We start from the raw sequence: 17,637 nt of genomic DNA, 5'->3' as shown, positions 1-17,637 counted from the left end.
AAGGTTCTTCTTTGTTTCTGCACCGCAATGGTGAAGTACAGGAAGAAGAACAGTTCGCTATTTTCGAATGTGAGGGGAGGACTTGTACGAGCCGCTTGTAATATGATGTCCGGGTCCCTGAAATTCAAAAGTCTTGCCAGGATCGGGAGCAGGGGAGCCCCCGGCTTGGGCCTACCCCTATGTACTCTATGCGCCCTTTCAACCGTAAAGTATTTCGAGAGGGTTTTTGGCCAGAGGGGATTCAGTATTAAGTCCTCTACAAAGAGATCCACCGCCCTTCCCTCGGCTTTTTCTGGGACCCCAATAATTCTGACAATGTTGCGGCGTGATCTGCCTTCATATTAATCCAGCTGAGTTTCTACCCGTTTCTGGGCAACCTGCAGTTCTCTAATCTCCTTCCGCATTCGTGTGGTATCACTACTTAACTCTGCAGTGACCACTTCCATGGAATTCACTTTGTCACTTGTTTTCTGGAGGTCAGCTCTTAGTAATGTCATTTCGACATTGATGGTATCCATACGTTGTTCTAGCGAGGTGCGCACTCCCGCGATGGCTGCCATCACATCCTTGAGGGTGGCTTGCCCCTTGGTCGGAGTCTGTGATCCCTCCAATTCGCCGCCCCCCTTGCAGCTTCGACCTCTACCTGTCGCTGTGTAACCTACTTGTCTAGCTTGGTCTGGAGCTTGGTTTTTTGTCCCACAGTCCCAGACATTGCTGGGCGATGTTCCCCGTGTTGCGGTGGTCGTTAGGTGGGCTACTTGGGTTGCGGGTCTCCCCCCGCCCTCTCCTGCTGACCGGTTTGTTGTTCCCAGTGCCTTGATCTCCGCTGCACTACGCTGGTTATCAGCAAACTATCTAGCTGAGCGCGCCCAGCACGCACACCGGCCCGGACCTCTCGTAAATACACTAGTGCCTGATTGCTTGTTCGTGCCTCCACAGTAACTCTCCCTTGCGTCCTTATGTCCCAGAGTTATGCACTGCCGCAGTGCACCAGGCCAAATCAGTGTGCCAATTCATTGAAATTAGGCCGCCTCAGGCGCTTTCTCTAGTTAGGGGGGGCCACCACTTAGTCCCTGCCGCTGCTGCACATTACTCGTGGGCTGGAAGCGGGCACCAACCCGATTCCCCTCTGGACCACTCCCGATAGACCTCGGTTGCAATCAAGGGTGGAGCCCCGGTGCCCCAGGACAGTACACTCCCATGTCCCCAAGAGATACCGCCGGCCCCAACCAAACTCAAACCCGGGGCTTCTCAGGCCCTAGCAGCACCTGGGTCAAGTCTGCCCAAGTGTCTCTAATTGGCCATACGCTGTCTTAGCTTCTTTCCGCGGGGCCGATGGCGTTCCTCACTAGTAGGGGGGGCTCACCACCCGGTCCCCATGGTGTCTTGTTCGCGGCAACTGCACTACGCGATAGTCTTCTCACCTCTCCGGAGCGAGCGCAGGCCGCTCCAGTTGCTTTCTTCTCCCACGGGCAACACCAAGGTGGAGGGGAGAAAGACATAGTCCTGGTAGGTTCTACTCACTGTTCCACATGTGAGCCTCCGATCCTGGTCAAGGGAAGCACCGCAACGTCTCTTGGCCTGTGGTCGCCTCCTCCGGAAGTCGCCGCTGGCCAATGCCGAACTCAAGCCCGGGGCTTCTCGGGCCCAGTCGGCTCCCGGCTCACCACAGCTGCTGACTCTATCCCCTGGGCTAAAATCGTGCACCGCTCTGCTGCGGAGGGTAGCGCTGATTCCCCGCTTCTCCTCTGGGGTAGTATACGGATAGGTAGACGGATATTTCGGCAGGCTTAGGCCGTGGAAGGTGAGAGCCTCACCGAGGTGCAGCCATTCAGCCATAACTATTCATAGTTAAATAAAATTCCAATGTTCATCAATAAAAACAAATTGCAGTTCAAATACATTATCTCCTAGTTTCAAGGTGGACTCCTACATACATATTGTAAAAACTACTTTTGTTTACCACTGCCACCCTACTGCTGAAATACTAGGAAAAGCAAAGTTGTCAACTCTTGTACAGCTCTGATTGGTGCTACGGTTGGCAAAAATACCAATTCAACCGCCCATGTTGAATACATATAACACATTGCCTTTAAAAACAAGCTCTTAAGGAAAGTAATGACTCAGCCAATTTTCCATTGCTATTCATCAATATCTCCTCTTACAATAATAAGGCCTAAAGATAAGGTTTTCCCCTACCTTATGAACGACTTTTCGTTACACAATTTGCCTAAGGGTGTAATTCCAAATTCTAAAGGTAAGAATTCATGAGGTGCACATGGTCTAATGAGATTACTTAGAAGAAAGGTATTGATCCTCTTGAATTCTATGTCATTTGCCGATCTGTAGATAATTGAACAGTAACGATAGACAGGAGGGATCTCAGAGGAAACAGCCTTTACTACGCAACCGTTACAACGCATGCCATTACATCGCATGGCGTTGCAACGAAAAAGGTGTGCAGCAGTGGGTAGAAGATGTTGGATTTAACTCCAACACATTCCCTACTGTTGCACACACTGGAGTTGGAATAGTAAATTAATCTATTCCAACTTTCAGCGCTCCCCCGACTGAAAGTCGATGTAAAGGTTGGCGTTGCAACGGTAGGGAAACGCATGGATACCTTCAGGAGAGGAAATGATTCCCGACAAATCAGCAGGTAAAGCTTGTAATTCTTCCCTACCTCCATGTCAAGTAGGGTTTTTTTGTTAATCCTCATTCCAACCCCTCTTCCCAGATGGCTTTAACATCCGTCTTTTACAAATTACCAATAAGTTTACCCAATTATGTTTCTGAAAATCTCTGCCGACATTTACAAGACACCTGCGCCGCCGGAGCATCACTTTCAATGATGCTATGGTGGCGCGGACCTCTCAATCACATCTACGAGGCAGGGGCGGCTCCTCCGTTTGAGCGGAGGAGCGCCGCCCCACTTAATTGCCCCAGAGACGAAAAATAACATGGTAATGGAGTTAATTCATTACCATTTTATTTTCCATCGACCCATACTGAACCGAGTGGCAGGACGGGACGGGGCCTTCTAAGTGGCAGCAGCGGTGAGCTGCCTATGCACTAGTTTACAGTGTACATGTCCCTTTGGCCGGTTCTCTCACGATGGCCAACCTGACATTCGCATTATAAACCTCTCAACCCAGCTGTATCAGCCAGCCAGATTGAGAGCCTACACAAGCCTCCAGTGTCCTCAGAAGCAGCGAGAGAGGCCACTCCCTCCAATTGCGGCACTGCTCTCAGCAGTAAGAGAGCAGCACCAGGATTGGTTAAGCCCAGCTGGACGTGAGGTCAGGAGAAGATGATGACCGGAGCGAGGAGGATGTGCCTTTGGAAAGCATGGTAAGTGCTTTTTTATTTATTTATGAATTGAAGTTTATTTATATGTTTTTTTTTTATGTATTAACCCATTGTCCCGCTCCTCCAATCACCAGCCGCCACTGCTATGAGGCCACACAAAGCCACCATGTGTGGTTTTTCATGGCCTTGTAAATATGGTGTAAAGCAACACAACGCAAGTCGCTGCGTTGCCTCACACTGCATCCGTGAGGCATGCCATGCCTGTTTCGGTGGGTGTTTCAACTCAACACCCATGGTTTTTAACACATTCCCAGATTTACAACATAACGTAAATTTGGGAATGTGTGAAAACCCTGCGCCTCCCCAGGGGCGGCGTAATACTTGTTTTAGTGCAGGAAGGTGTCCCTTTCCTGCACAAAAACACCTAGATTTTAACGCAGGCCCCTTGCGCCATGGTGCAAGGCTGCCTGTGTTGGCGCTTGGCAGCCATTTATAAGAGGACCGGAATGCACAGTATATTATAGAGACAACGCATTCCTGCCCTTTTCTTTTGATGCAGGGCAGCGCAACAAAGTGACGTGTAGCACTGCCCTGCGTCAAAGTGTTGTAAATTAAGCAGCGCTCACCACAGCTTTATACGTTTTTTGCTGTTTAAAAGCTTGCTTTACACCAAGACAAATTAGGCATTTTGCATAGAGCACAGAATGCGTGAGAACAACGTAGCATACTTTTTTGGTACTTGTTATCGCACTGAGGCTGAGATGCTACCCAGAACTGCTAACCGGCTGCTGTATGAAGTTCTAGATGATCCTGTAGCTAAAGCACAAATGGTTCTGCACGTCGGGTTCCAACTGAGTAATACGCTTCCACAATCGAAGGAGTGTCTCCCTCAGTTCTACTGTTGGACCAGCTTACAATTTTGTCCCATGTACCTGAGGGCCCTTTTCACACTTCCAAATACCAGGCCAGTCAGGACCTAAATGGCCATAAAGGCGAGGGCGTATATGGAAGGAAGATTAGAGAGTAGAGTGATATTTCCAATCTCTATAGTCATAAGATGTATGCATAGAGCCGTCACAGCATCATTTTTTTTCATGCAGCAGCGCACAATCAGTGCTCCACACTGCTCTATATTTACAAACTGACGTATGGGGAAAATGTGTCAGTTTCTAGAGGCCTGCGCCACATTTTACTTGCACCAGGTATGTGGGGCCAGATTCACAGAACTAACTTAAGACAAAATTCTAAACTTACTACCATTTTGGTATTCACAGAAGGCACTTACTCATTTCGGTAGGACTCCTAAATGCCTTCTGTGAATACCGAAAGTTTTAAAATTAGGAGTTTTCTCAGTTTAGTAGTAGTATAGTTAGGAGTCCTAACTTTAGGACTCCTAAATGCCTTCTGTGAATATCGAAAGTCTTAAAATTAGGATTTTTCTCAATTTAGTAGTAGTAAAGTTAGGACTCCTAGCTTTAGGACTCCTAAATGCCTTCTGTGAATACCGAAAGCCTTAAAATTAGGATTTTTCTCAATTTAGTAGTAGTAAAGTTAGGACTCCTAACCTTAGGACTCCTAAATGCCTTATGTGAATACCGAAAGCCTTAAAATTAGGATTTTTCTCAATTTAGTAGTAGTAAAGTTAGGAGTCCTAACTTTAGGACTCCTAAACTGAGAAAAATCCTAATTTTAAGACTTTCGGTATTCACAGAAGGCATTTAGGAGTTCTAAAGTTAGGACTCCTAACTTCTGTGAATACCGAAGTGAGTAAGTGTCCTCTGTGAATACCAAAATGAGTAAGTGCGTTCTGTGAATACCAAAATGAGTAAGTGCCTTCTGTGAATACGAAAATGGTAGTAAGTTTAGGATTTTGTCTTAAGTTAGTTCTGTGAATCGGGCCCAATGTATGCAGGGTAAGTGTAAACACGTTAAAAGCAGCGCAGACCTGATGCAGTGAAATTTACAACTTTTCCCTACCTCACTCTACAACTTCTCAAACCAGGTGTAAGGATTGACACAGGGCTTTTAAAATTGGACTCGTTCTGTGTTCTGACGCAATGCTGGAGTTGCATAAGGCTTACAACTGACTACAGCAATGGGTCACTTTAGCGCCAACAGATGCATCAGAATCTCTGACGCATCTGTGAATCCTTGCACCATAGAGCCCTGTTTTGTGAAACCAGCGCATCCATGGTGTTGTTAGGGCATTTGCGGCAGGCACAACACATCTGATGCATCGATGCATCAGTTCTTGTAAATATACCCCTAAATTTCTTATTTTCCTGCCTGAACCTTCATGAAATACGTCCTTAGGTTACAGTTTAACTTAAACACGCACCTGAAATCATTTGTCTCCTCCACCGTTGTGGCTGCCATTCTCCTACTACTCAGTATCAGGAGTATCCACTCACACCTTCCGTCGAGTACAATTTGACGGTGAACACTCTAGCAGCGATTAAGCTTGATAACTGAAATATCTTTCTAACGGGTCTCCCCCCTGTACAAAATCACTAATGTCCTCCCCACCACAACACTGAACCACCTATTCATACCAGCATTAAGGAGGATGGCTCTGCCAGGCACAGGGCGCAGCACAGAGGTCTTACCGTTTTGTACCGAGCCAACAATGTCGCTGCTCCTGGTCACCGTTCTTGTCTAATCCCACACCGCACTCCTCCACAGTCATTGTGATGATCCAACCTCCACCTGCTAGCTCTACCAAACCCCCCCCAGTGCTCCATGGTATCTCAAATCCATTGCATTTCAGAGACACTTCTATGGAATGCTCTTGATAAAAGGCTGGGAGAGAGTCCCTACTTTACTAAAGTCAAATGGGCCCAGAGAGCTCAAAGCTCTATTACCTTAACCACTTTCTGCTGTATTATGCCTCTCCCCGCTGAGACATAAATCCTTATGCCTTCTCCTGGCCTATACCCCCAGTTAGGTAGAAGTCTTTAATGAGTGAATATCTAGTGGCCTGTGTTATACTTTACCTTGTTTTGTTATGTAACCTGATGTTGCCCGCCTCAGAGCTTTCATTACCTTCTCTCTCCTGCGTCAAAAAACTTTTCTAGTGTAAGCACCCAATCGAGATATGAGTGTATGTACTGCCTTGTTACTATGATCGGTGCTTCTGTTCAATGGAATTTACATTCAATAAAAACAAATGTGTTCACCAGCACATGCCCACAGCTGATGTGAGACACTATACCTGTTCCTAGGGCTCCTTAGGAGGAACAGCCATACACCCAATGACCGCTTTCTAGAAATGTAAACCACTTGTTTGAGCGTTTATGATATAATTTCCAAACTATTGCGGTATCTGAATATCGTGGGACATAATATCAATGGTAGGTATATTGTTTTTTATACTTTGTAAAAAAAAATGGATGTTTACATTTTTTTAACTTAGATGTCGTTGCATGTGATGTCTTTTTCTATTTGTTTTATGTTTTAATTTCATGTTGAATGTTTATTATTTCTATTTTTAGAATTAGATAAAAAAAAAAATTTAAATAACGTAATCTATTAAAATATTAGGTGTGTTAGTTTGTTAGTAATCAAGTTACTACTGTGTAGTAATATTAATCATGTTGTATTTTAGAGTGATGTTGACGTTATGATTTATAGGTTTTATTATGGGTTCATTATAATAGTTATAAAAAGTGTAATGCTATTTGATGTGTAAATAATACTGTGTGTAGACTTATGAATTGTACAGGAGTATAAAATATTTTTAAAGTTAAAACAATTGTAATTTTTAAATTATATCATTCATATTTTGTATATAGTGTTGTATTTTGGAAACTTAATACTTCTCAGAATGCTATAAAATAATTGCGTTTTGATTGGCTTGTTTTGTTCGTTTTTAAGTATGGTGTTCCTATATGTTTATGGTGAATTCGTTTATAGTAATGTTTGTACTATGGTTTGTAGGTAATGTAGTCTTTGGTTGTTTGGACCAAGTAGTACTTGAGTAGCTAATATCACATGCATTTAGCGAGTTTGTTTGGAAAGTTTAGATGTTGGTAAGGGCTTGCTTTTGCCACAGTTCCCAATAGGCATGGTGTTTAAAAAAAATCTATGAATTGACTTAGGGTATGTGTAAGAAATTGGGTTGTTGGTGGAGGAGGTGGAACTGTGACTCAGGCAACAACCACAATCCTCATCAGGGTAAAGCACAAAAGTCACTAGATTAACCGGTGCTTAACCCCCCCGGTAGCCTGGCACAAAAACAGTCAAGCTTAACCAATAGCCAATGTGTAAAGTATTTATGCTAAACACAACAGTAATAAAGTAAAAACACAACACAAGAAAAATCCCAAATCAATTTAGAAACATAGGGCCTTATTACCAGTTTGGCTGGTAAAAGCCGCCGTACCCGCGGTCCGATCGCCGCAAGCTTGGCGGTCCGACTGCCATATTACGAGATGGGCAGACTGCGTTTGCAAAGACCCAGGCTGGACTGTGGGCACCGCCAGCATACTGCCGACCTCCAGGATCATGGTCAGGGAAAGGCAGCTGCCGTAGGGCAGTACCGAGGAGCTTTACTGCTGTTCATATTCAGAGTTGGCTTTTCAATGAGCCGACCGTGGCAGTGGGATCGCCAGTTTCGAGCCAGCGGAAACAAATGATTTGGGGTGTATACTCACCCCTCTCCTGTACCACCCATCAGAGTTTGACATGTATCCCTTCCTTCAGGACCCCCCTTCACAGCAGCATCTTCACCCTAAGGAATACGACCCTGTTTGCAGCGATGTACATGTAAGTCCTTTTTGTACCACATGCACATTGCCTCGACTGCCCACATATGGACGGGACTCCGGCATTGGGTAAGTGATATTTTTTCACATGTGTCATGCATATGTGTACATTCGACGTATCTGCACTCAGAATGCTCACACAGACATTGATATAGATGGAAAGCCAACCACCACCGCTGCAAGACCTGCTCAGCCACATCACGAATACCGCGGTCAACTCGAAATATGGCAGTCGGGAGACCGCCAGCACTGTGGTCTTCTAGAGGCTGGCGTTGGACGGGCGGTCAGACCGCTGAACTTGTAATCAGGCCCATAGAGTACATTTTTAGAAATAGAACGATACCAGAGCGACAAAAATCCAATCAGTAGAATCAGAGATATTCAATTTTAACATATTTTTCTGAGAATTGCACCTAAAAGCAGTCTTTGCGGTCATCTGGTTGTGCTAGACCAGTGGAAAGTCCCAAGTTCATGCTAACTGTGATGGAGCTCAGATCAGATTCAGAGACCTGGTTAGCCCCGCTGAAGAATTACCTTCTCAAGTCTGGCATATAGAATTCCATTTGCGTTGGAAGAGGCCGTGAGGAGGAGGCTTTCAGTGTGAAGAGCAGGTCAAGCATCGCAGACCGTAGTTGCTATAGTGCAAAAATCTGGTTGTCACTGGAGCTTCACGTTGGCAGTCATTGACGGCTGTCATTGCTATAGCGTGAAGTGCAGGTCTTGCATTGCCAGGCATCGTGGACGGTCATTGTCGGCACGAACAGCAGGTCTGACTGGAACTTCTTGTTGGCGGTAATCGTGAGCCACAGGATTTCGGCAGAAATTGGCCCATTCACAGTTGAGAGGAGCATAAACTTCAGGATTTTCACCATTTCTTTTTGGAGGAGTTTCCACTAAGGCCTGCCAAGGGTCAAAGACATCTTGGGCATCACAACTCAAGGCAACAGGTCCAGAATTACTTCTTCAGACAGCAAGGCAGTCCTCCAAGTAGAAGGGTCGTCATCTGGTAGCTAGGTATGCTTCTTCTGAATCTTCCACTGGTTCAAGAATGGCTCTGGAAGTTCAATTTTTATACCTGGTGCCAGCCTTTGCATGAGGGGACTCCCTGGCCTACCCCCAGCATTGGTTCTAGAACGTTCTTTGCCTGGTGAATGCTCCAAACTGTTTGTGGATGACAAAAGGCAGGGCAGGCCTGTTGTGAGGTTCCTTTGTGTGTGTGTGCGCTATGGGCAAAGCCATTTGAAGTGTAAATGGCCTGGGTACAGCCCCTCCCCAGACATCCTGTCCAGATGGTCCAGTCTGTCCTCACCTAATCCCCCTTGTCTCACTGTCTGGAAGCAATACACAAACCCGAACAGCAGAGCCACTCAGAGTTGTGTGATCTAGTAAACTGGAAGAAAGGCACAGTTGGCTGGGACAAGAGAACGCCAACTTTGTAAAAGTGACACTTTCAAAATTTTAACTTAAAATCTGACTTCACCTTTAAAGAGGATTTTCAATTACAATTAACTTGAGTGTAAACAGCATATTTATATCTGCTACCAATGTAAAGTTAGCAGTTATTACATGTAATAAGGCAATCCAGTTTAGTCAACTGTTGAGATAGACCTTACAAAACTGTAAAGAACTTTAGGAGTTCTTCACTGCTACGACATGTAAAACATAAGTACACATGTTTGACTTTTTTAATTCCATGCACCCTGCCCTGTGGGCCTTTAGAACCTACATTAGCAGTGATGTAAAAGCATTAATAAGAAACTTTTAGGCCTGGCAAAAGGTTTATTTTTCCAGGTCGAAATGGTAGTTTAAAACTGCACACAGGCTGCAGCGGCAGGCCTGACATATGTTTAACACTGCTACTTATTGGGTGGGACAATGAATGCTGCTGCCCACTTGTAGCATGTAATTTACAGGCCTTGGGTACTGGTAGTACCATTTTTTGGGGACGTATTGGTAAATTAAATGTGCCAATTAGGTTTCCTCAATTTTACCATTTTGAAGAAGAGAGTACAAGCACTTTGGCACTGGTTAGCAGTGAAGTGCAGAGTCCTAAAGCCAACAAAAATGAACTCAGCAAACGGGAAAGGTGAAGGCAAAAGGTTGGGGTGAATATAATATGAAGGATGTCAGGTCTATCGGGGTAGCTTCTTTCAAGAGTGTTTTAGAATGAGTTATACAACAATGTCCCAAAGGGCATCAGAAGGGAAGAAACTAATCTAATTACTTTTACAATACTGCAAAGTTGTGTATTGTATACACAACTGAATTATGATACAAACTAAGAAGGAGTACAGATCAAGCCAAACCCAATATTGAATCAAATATATTCAATTGATTTTATATGCATTTAGGACCAGCATCAAATATCGATCAAAAAGGTGCTCAATGTGCAAAGTGAACATGCAGTGCTCGCCAGAGTCAAGTGAATGGTGCAAAGTGAAACACATGTAACAAGGGAACGGCAAAAAGAAACAGGTCAATCAATATTGTGCATGAATGTAAACAAAATCCAGAGTTTCAATATTTTGTAATTGCACAATAAATCTCTTTTTTAAGCTAGAGGTGTGTCAACGGCATTTCGATCTTCCACAAATTAAGTTTTCCAGGAAAATTCTCCTCCCACCGCCATTTTTCCTGTAAGAGGAATTGGTTTAACTACAACTCATTTCTCCCTAACGTTGCCCCACGTGGAATTATTTAGGGACGCCTCCTTGTCCACATTAATTGAGCTGACTATTGGCAGCTATCCAATCCCTTGATTGTAAACAGGCAGCAATCATATCTTTTGTGCTCCCTCTGTCCTGATGAGGACCTGTTAATTTGTGGAATGTCGAAACGCCATCAACACTTATCCGACTGAGAAAGTGCATGTGGAACTTGGGTTGGCGCTTGTGCTCTGAAGGGCGAAGCGTTTAACCCAAGTGTCTTCGAAGTAGTCTAAGAAAGGGTATGCTTTTATTAATTTGCTTGATAGAATACTAATTCTAGAAATAAGTTGTACGGTTTTGTAATTTGATTGGTACACATGCTAGAGTTACAAGTTGTTTTTATTTTATTAGTTTATACTTAAGATTAATTTTTGGAGATGTTTTCATAAAGCTTGCTTAAAATGAAAATAACATCCTTGCTGTTTTTGGATATATTTTAAGGAGTGTTTGAATCATTGGCCTTCACAAAACCCATAACATTTTTGGAGGCAGCAATTGTTTAAACTCGCAGAATTGAATCACCAACCATCATTTCACCATCTTTCATCACCAGGGGCTTACGTTTTGTTATTTTCTTGCCCCTCATTGGCATAGTTAATGAATTTCTTATGGTTGAAGCTACTACGTTACCTACACCAGAAGCCGCATCCTTAAAAGTGGAGTATAGTGCCTTTGTAATAGAGCTTGAATCTGAGATCTTCAAACTCACACAGATTCCTTTTAAATATCCCCCCCCCCCCCCCCTCCCCGCCAATGTTTCCTCAACATTGTCTCCTCGGCCTTTGCCTCTGATATTTTCCATAATGACCTGCTGGTCAAAACCCAGGGTAACCGAACCCCCACAAACTATATATATATATGTTGCTCCCAAATCTTTCGCTAGATATACCTTTCTTTAGATGCAACAAACATTATTTCATCTCTCACTCACAGTCAAAAAATGTTAAAACATACATGGACGCTAAATGACTGCACTTAGCAATTAAAATTATGAAAAAATGAACTTTTACTATGAAAGAGAGAAGGAAGGAAGGAAAGAAAGATTAGTTAAATTGTTGCAAATTACCTTTAAATCATCTTTTTCAAAAACAGCTCTAAAGCTGAAGTGTGTGAACTGCGGCCCCGAACCTGCAGCGACTCTCTCAGAGCACAATAAACAAAGTGAACGGATACCTTGTGTCCACTGCCTTCAAGATTCAAGCCTGTAGGACTGCCCCGTTCCTAGTGACGTCCCGCTGGCCCAAATCATTCTTAGGTATCCAACAAAAACGCACTCTATTTGCGTCTCCTTCTTGCAGCAAAATAACTCCGCGGCGAGCAAGCAAGCTCCTTTCTCGGCGCCGCACACAACACTGCTCCCGGCAAAGCAGGGGACCGACAGAGACACAGCAGCCTGCCCTGTCCCCACAGCATGCCTGGCAGCACCAGCCCAAACACCTATCTGCAGCAGCACGACAATGAGACCAGATGTGGGGACTGTGCCATTTATTCTGTGTTTGATTGGTTCTGTTTCTGGTATCCCTTCCTGGTGGGCCTGTAGACTTGTAGGCGTTGTGGTGCGTGTAAGTGCTGTGCATAGTAAAGAGAATGCCTCATATGAGACTCCGGTCTTGTAATAAAATTCAGGTCTTCTCGAACCAACGTGCTAGTTGTATGTGGGAGTGATAACATCTTTTTTTCTGTTTTGATTCAGAATTCTGGGCAATCATGAATATGGAAGATCTCGAATTCACTGAACTATTGCGATACGAGAACCCATGTGTGCAGAGCATGACTGACAGCTGAAGGAACAAGGACAAAAGAGGCTGCCAGGAATGAGCGTCTGGTGTCCAATGAGAGACTGAACATGGCTGGCAGTTTCCACATCCTGGTCGGCTTCTTGCAGTTGGGGGTGTCGTGCTGTCTCCTTGAACTGCAAAGAGTGTGGAACCCTTAGGAGCACTCTGGTGGCTGCACTCAGCACAATATGCATTACTCTGAGCAAGATGGGTGGCATTTGGCAGAGCTGAGCCCCCCCCCCCTCCTCTGAAACCCCGTTGGAGCTGATTGTACAACACATTCAGCGAAGACCTTGCTGTCCGTGTCTGCCTCTAGTTTCAGCTTCAGCAAAGCCCTGAATGACCCCACACACTTGCACCACATACCTTCCAGCCCTAATGTGGCACCAAAGCCATCCTTGTTAATGTCTAGGATGATGTATGGGCACATGCAGCTCTGAACACTCTAGCTCTGTTTGGACGCGGTCAGCCACAGTCGACTCTCCATGACAGGATCCATGACGGGAGACCTTGGCGGCCGCCACAGAAGGCGCACAGTTGTGTGCTGCATTGGTCGGTGAGAGCTCCTTCTCATCAAACTCGTCTTTAACTTCTATCTGCTGCACCTCATGGCCATGCTACTGTCAAGGGTTTGATACAATGGTCAGTCTTGTACTTTTGAGAAGGATGAGTGACACCTCCCTGAAACAACAATGTCTATCTGTCCCTAGAGTAATATGGGTTGCAGAAACATGCCCTTTGCAAAAAGGTGCCAATCAGCACCAGAAGAAAACAAGAATCCACAAATGCGCGAGCTGCCATCTTGGTGCGAGTCCATGTGACTGGGCCAGTGCTTGCCATGGTGTCTTGAGGCGTGTAACAGGCGGGCTGGTGATGGATGATGCGACTCGATCTTCAGGCTTGCAAGTGCTGGAGTCGGTAGAAAAGCCATAACTTTCACAGCGCAGGAATAACCAGGGATGAGCAGTGACAAACCATCAGGAAACAAAAGTCCTTCAGTGATTGGACACAAGGAAGGATCCTGAGCCGAAAACCCTGCTCGCAGCAGAAAACTGGGCGAGCTGCAACATTGACATGAAGTTTGTGTTGTCCTGATTGATTGGTCATCTTTTGAGTACAATATTTGTTCTCTGCAATGATTAGATCGGTAAAATGCTAAGGACTCTGTGAACAAGAATTACAATACCTTCCAAAATACCCAAACCGCGTGGTTGGGAGAATCTACCCTACATACCTTCAAGCTTTTGTGAGCAAATGTTTGCCACCCTAAACAGCAAGCTACGGGTGTGGCTTGGCAAGATGGGCGCATGAGCACTCCGCCCTGGTAAACAACTCAGTGATGGTGAGTATCCTGCAGCCCCCGGGCGATCTGCCGGGCGAGAGAGAATCGGGGACACCTTGGGGTCCTAGGTCAGATGGCAGAGCCGATCAGGCAGAGTGCAAAGGCCCCGGGGAGGAGACATGTGTTCAACTGAACCCCAAGACTGCTGGCTGCGGAAGGATGTGCTGATGCAAGGAGTCAGGTGGGACCCTGAATGGGAGGATGTTGTCTCCAAAATATTGTTGTATCCAGCAGTTGTTTAACTCTCAGTCCCCAGGATGCCGGCGGTATTTGGCTCCTTCTCTGGGCTCAGAATCCATTGGCATAAGTCTATTGCATGTCCGCTGTCAGAGGAGGATGGGGCTGGCACCTGGCACGAACCCCCAGCATGGCAACCTTAAGGTTTAAAATATCTCGGGATCTTCATCACAAAGGACTGTGATCTATTCGTTAAGGGAAACCGGGGGAAAATCCTTGATTCCTACAAAGTGGATGTAGAGCTTTGGAAGAAACGGGCACTATCTCTCATGGGTAAGCCCACCCTTTACAAAATGAAATACCTGCTGAAATTCCTCTATGTTCTGCAGAACACCCCATTCGAGGTCCCAGAAGAATTCTTCCGGACGTCATTCGGGGTCTATTTTGGGAGGGTTGGATAGCAAGGATTGCAAGGCCATCCCTCACTAGAAAACCCCTAGAAGGCAGAATTAGTTCACCCTGGTTAACTCCTATGCTGTTGGGAAACGCAACTGCAAGTCATTAACGACTATGCCTTCGCCTTCTGACTGGAGCCCTCTTTGATGACAGACACGGATAAGGTCCATGGACCAGCAGAGGTACATCTGACGATTATACGGGAAGAAAGGGATGGCACACCTGCTGGTTCCCACAGCTATCGTGATCAAGATATGGCATACAGCAACCAAAGCCCTAGGCTGGAAGGGCAAGCTGGCACAAGAAACGCCGCTCTGGGACTCTGAGGTATTGAAGGGACTGCATATTGTAGAAGGCCACAGAAGTGAGACTTGCTGGGAATCTCTAAGATGGGCGACATCTGGTGAGGGAATGAGATAATACAGTTTGCTGAACTGTCGGGGAGAGTATGAGCTGTCTGGGGGACAGTACATTCGATCAAAAACACAAGAGAGGGGGGTACTGGGAGCTAGCAGAAAAAGGTCCAGTACCCGTGCTCCCAAAAGTCAGACATGTCTATCACTGGAGGGTAACTGTTCCTAATAAAGTAGCTTGCCCATTTCTCCGCCTAAAGTGTAGGTGCAAGGAGACCTGACTCCTTTATGGGTTAATGGTTGGATATGAAGAGAAAAGGGGGGATTCCTCCTGATTAGAGAAGTGCCTCACACACCCATGAGAGTGTCATGCTTCATCATTGGGCATTGCTCCTCGTGGGGGTGGCGCTGCAGTCCCCCATGGGCCCCGCAAGAGGGCTCTTTGGCAGAGATCTTTTCAGAGGAACGCCTCAGTGGTGAGTGTGGGTGTGTGGGGAATAATGCGAGTGAGTTAAAAATATTGTACTGGTACTGTAAGAGAATTTTATTCTGGGGTCCATGCTGTATGGTTATAATAAAGCAAAAAAGGGTACTCGTGGCCTGGTTGTCAGAGTTCGGAGTATTTTCCTCTGCGAATATCAGTGTAAGTGGTGATAATAAACAAACAGGTTTATGTCTCACGCCTATTGTGGTCCCGAATGGCGATTCTTCAGGACCGTGCAGATATTAAAAAGAGAGAAATAGTGATACAGGGGTTCAAGACGGCAACACTCAATACACTCTGTAGTTATACCCAGATTCGAGTGTGTGGTCAAGGCGGCTCTGAACCTATACAAAATTGACCACCTTAATATCAGTATCCAACCCCAAAAGATTGTTCAGCGAAGCCTCAACAGCTGGGGGAGCGGCTCGAGAGGTTACATTGACCTCATTGAATGACAGAACTGGTACCTGCCCTCAGCCGCTTGCTCGCCGGCTACCTCCTGTGAGACCACCTGGATGCCCGAGATGAGTTGCCCCTCGAGTATATGGTTTTAGGAGCTCCCCTGACCAGCCACAAGTGTCCTTCCTATCCTCCACTCTCCTACACAACAACCTTCCCCCCTTGACCACCTCAGGAAAAAATGGGAAAAGACCTAGGCAAATTTGTAGACTATGACTGGGGGAGGCCTGCCGATACCCCAGAGAGGTGGCCATGTGGGCCGGGTTCCAGCTAATTCAATTGAAAATGCTCCACATGACCTAATTCACGAGGATGGGATTGTTCGGAATAGGGAGGAATGATACAGACCTCTGTTTGAGAGATTACAGCCAGAAAGGTACATTGTTACATACTACCTGGAGATACGCCAGGATCCAGACCTTCTGGAGGAAAGTAGGCCATGGACTGTCAGGAGTTCTGGAATTCACTCTGGAGCTCAACCCACAATTAATAGCCCTGGGCATCTGGGGGAACAAACCCAGGACCAGTACACCCTTCTCTTTTGTAATAGCGCCCTGATGGTGGCGAGTCAAGATGCAATTAGACTATGGGGGCAAGACAAGACCCCCAACACTGCGGGCCTGGAAGTCCAACTTAGACTGGGTCAAAAAAACAGCATGGGAGGCACGGGATTGTCCACAGAAGTTCAAGAAAATATGAGGCCGAGTAAAAATGCAGAAGAAACTGACCCCTAAAAGACGACACAGGTGGAAGTCCCAGGAGGAAGGAGTTGTAATGGGGTGCTTTATCGTGGAACGGGGCAACATCAATGTGTGTTTATATATGTGTAAAAAGTTTAATAGTTGGCCCTAAGAGGTGCAGGATGGTGGTTCTGCTATTGCAATTAATGTTTCCGGCCTGATATGCCTCACACTGTTGTTAGCGGAATGGTGGCCACTTTAGCACCTAGTTGACCAAAAATCAATGAAAAGGTCTTTAAAAAAATAAATAAACAGCAAGCCACCCCTTCTAGATAGAACAACAGATTGGCAGGTGAAACCCCTCCAGCAGGCCCAGAGACAGTCTCCTAAGCATATGGATGAATGATTATTTCCAATACTAAGCAGTCAGGAAAGCCTTTCCACTTTGAAAGTTTCTACTATCGGCACTCCATAAAGGTGACTCCTTCCATCTTTAACTCCAGCATCTATCTGCTTGACCTTCAAGGGCTGACTATCCTCACACAACTGTCTATCAATAGAGAAGATAAGCGTGTTGCTACAGAAAGCCTGAAAAGGATCCCACCCAAAACATAACCACATTCCACAAATTGCAGAAGACCTTCTGTTTCCTTTTCTCTGCTACAGCTATAGTCGACCACAATAATTCTTGGAAACTCCATCTTTGTTCTTCTCCCTATTCACACTGGTGCTAAATGGTCTGTATCAATGGTGTCACCCAAGCCTCGTTTATTTTTTAAGTAATTGCACGCTTATTCTCAATTGCCACAAATATTAGATCAAACTACACATTTCTCCATCATTGTACACCTTCACCACTGAATATCAACCAGCTCTCTACTACCTGCTGACTTTAGTCCCAGGATAAGAATGGTGTCTGGGCCTGGGATACCTAGGATGCTTTGGTTCCTGAGGTATGCATATGCGCTCTTACATCAGTTAAGTGAGATCTTGAGATTGGGTCACACTCATGGCCAACATAATCCTTTTGGCAGCCTTCTTTCATCTGCCTAAGACCAAGCTTCCCTTTGCATAGACAACACTAGAATGTTCACAGGAGTTATCTTCTTCTAGTCTAAGATTAAGACT

The 17,637-nt window shown here is 45.5% G+C and overlaps 1 protein-coding gene across 1 annotated transcript in view; it reads right to left on the bottom strand.

Annotated features, from left to right (window-relative positions):
* The window catches only part of C8H11orf42 (chromosome 8 C11orf42 homolog), a 47,421-nt gene that overhangs the window by 28,912 nt on the left and 872 nt on the right, over window positions 1–17,637 (bottom strand). The window lies entirely within an intron of this gene.

The sequence above is a fragment of the Triturus cristatus genome, chromosome 8, assembly GCF_964204655.1.
Source record: "Triturus cristatus chromosome 8, aTriCri1.1, whole genome shotgun sequence".
NCBI classification, from domain to species: domain Eukaryota; kingdom Metazoa; phylum Chordata; class Amphibia; order Caudata; family Salamandridae; genus Triturus; species Triturus cristatus.
This window is presented reverse-complemented; position numbering and strand designations above follow the sequence as displayed.